This window comes from Engraulis encrasicolus, chromosome 19, assembly GCF_034702125.1.
Source record: "Engraulis encrasicolus isolate BLACKSEA-1 chromosome 19, IST_EnEncr_1.0, whole genome shotgun sequence".
In the NCBI taxonomy this organism is placed as follows: Eukaryota; Metazoa; Chordata; class Actinopteri; order Clupeiformes; family Engraulidae; genus Engraulis; species Engraulis encrasicolus.
In genome coordinates, this window is record NC_085875.1 from 19,985,247 (window position 1) to 19,987,746 (window position 2,500).

Here is a 2,500-nt window from a genome sequence, read left to right on the forward strand (position 1 = left end):
TAAGTTCACCCCGAAGAACAGTAGCCTGTTCGGCCCTCCAAGAGAATGTCATTTCCCCTGATGTCCATGTGGTCAATATTAAATCAGGAGAGGTTGCACGCGCATAGTTACAACTGTACAGTAAAAGTGACAAGAATTAAGAACCTACGTGAAGGACATGAAATGTCACAGCGGACAAAATAGTAACAGGTCTCCGCCCCTACCTTAGGCAACTCCACGTAGCGTGTGCGTCTTCTTTAATCCATATTATGCTCCTTGCTACTCCATGCTGGAAATGTAATCCTTGGCGAGCAATGCAGTGACAAACTTCGTCATTTTATGTTCAACATTTAAGACAGCATCGAAGGCATGCTAAAACATGGCCTACACTAGGCCTACACTAGGCCTACAACAAAAGACCACGCGTTCACTGAAAACTGTTGATTTGGCGCTTATTAAGAAAGCAAGTTGACTCGGCATTCCTGCTTGGCTGACTGGGAGTGAGGAACTGGCGCGTGCATACAGCCAATAATAATCCTCGCATGAGTAGCCTACCAACATTTTCATTTATGCATATTCAATTACTTATTTTTTAATCACAAAACTGTTTGTATGAACATTTCCTCTGGTTGCTTACACTTTTAATAATGTCTGTTTGCTTCAAGTCCAAGTCCAACCCGAGTCCGACAGATATCGTATTTTTTTGTCCGAGTCCGGCCCGGCCCGTTGGGTTCTGACCAGCTCCGTCTGGCTTCGGTCGGGTTGCCATGCTCTGACACACACACACACACACACACACACTCACACACACACTCACACTCACGCACAGAGGCCTGATGTCCACTGAGATTTCATATTTTTTGTTCAGTTGCCAGACCAGTCATGCACAGCCCTCACAGTCCTCACAGCCCCTGTGTCAGCTGTGTGTGCGTGCGTGTGTGTGTGCGTGCGTGTGTGTGTGTGTGTGTGTGTGTGTGTGTGTGTGTGTGTGTGTGTGTGTGTGTGTGTGTGTGTGTGTGTGTGTGTGTGTGTGCGTGTGTGTGTGTGTGCGTGTGTGTGTGTGTGTGCGTGTGTGTGTGTGTGTGTGTGCGTGTGTGCGTGTGTGTGTGTGCATGGGGAGGGTGCATGTGCCTGTGTGCAAGTGTGTGTGCGTTTGTGTGTGTGTGTGTTTGAGTGTGTGTGTGAATGCGGGCACGTTTATGCAATTTTGGATTTCCGTGTGTTCACCACAAAGAAATCTTTAGAGAGAGAAAAGGAAGAAAATGAATCTAGTGAAATTGAAATGTCTTTCACAGTAGATCAGATCAATAGTTTCATTTGGGTCCACTTATTTATTCTCATTAGCCAATGGAGGACAAATCGTAAGAAGTTGCCTGCCTGTATTTCATAGCTGGTCTGATCCAAGCTAAAAGAAAAAAGGGCCTTTCTCCTGGATTTTGGTAGAATAGCCTTCTTAATTGCCAAGGGTTGATATTTTTCCAGAATATCAAATTAAATCTCATACTCAAGGGGAAAAAACTAGCAATGAAATAAGGCAATGGAGAACCAAAATACCACATTGCAAAGCAGATGTGGCTATGACACAAATAAAGATACTGATACATTAAAACTGGAAGAAAGAACACAGACAGTGTGGCGGGAGGGAGGGAGGGAGGGAGAGAGAGATAGACGGACAAATGGAGCAAACCGGCATAGTAAATGTGAAAGACAAAATGAGGAAAAGAACTTCAATTATGTGAATAAAAACCCAGCAAGAAATGAGAGGTGTAGTAGGGAAGAGTCTCCAGGTTTGCCCCCACTGGTGTGATGGGGTGACAGGTAAACAGTAGGAAGCCAGTCTGGCCAGACGGAGAAAGCCGCTTGGCACACCTCTGCTCTGCTCTGCTCTCTCTGTCTGTCTGTCTCTCTCTCTCTCTCTCTCTCTCTCTCTCTCTCTCTCTCTCTCTCTCTGTTTCTCTCTCTCTCTCTCTCTCTCTCTCCCTCTCTCTCTCATGCCTCCGCAGCTGTGCACTGCGGGCTGCCCCCGCGCCCACTCACTGGGAAACACTGCTAGCTTAGCAGACTAAAAACAGAACACGGGGCCACAGCCAAAAGGCTCACCCAGCATTCACTATGAAGTGAAGCACACTATTTGGTGAGTCAGCCGGGGAGAGACTCGCACAAAGGGAAGTGCAGTAAACGGTGAAGAGGTTAAGATTTTACAATACTGAGGAAGAGTGTGAGGCAGTCTAACGCGGGGGGAAACCGCCATTCCGACATACTGCCGTTCCGACACAACTCCACACTTAATCATAACGACATTCCGACACCACGTTACTCTTGTGGGGAGCCGTCCACGCGCTAGCCTACATCTAAACGGTGTGCCCGGAGCTGTCCACATGCGTGGTGCTGAAATATGTGTTTGCTGCGAGTGTCGCGAGCTTACACCTTCAACGGTGTGTCCGAAGCTGTCCACGTGCATGGTGCTGAAATCTGTGTTTGCTCCAAGTGACTCACTGAGATGGAAAAATCGATACCACCA

The 2,500-nt window shown here is 47.3% G+C and overlaps 1 protein-coding gene across 4 annotated transcripts in view; it reads left to right on the forward strand.

Annotated features, from left to right (window-relative positions):
* The window catches only part of gphna (gephyrin a), a 148,998-nt gene that overhangs the window by 130,708 nt on the left and 15,790 nt on the right, over nt 1–2,500 (forward strand). The gene's annotated exons all lie outside the window — the stretch shown is intronic.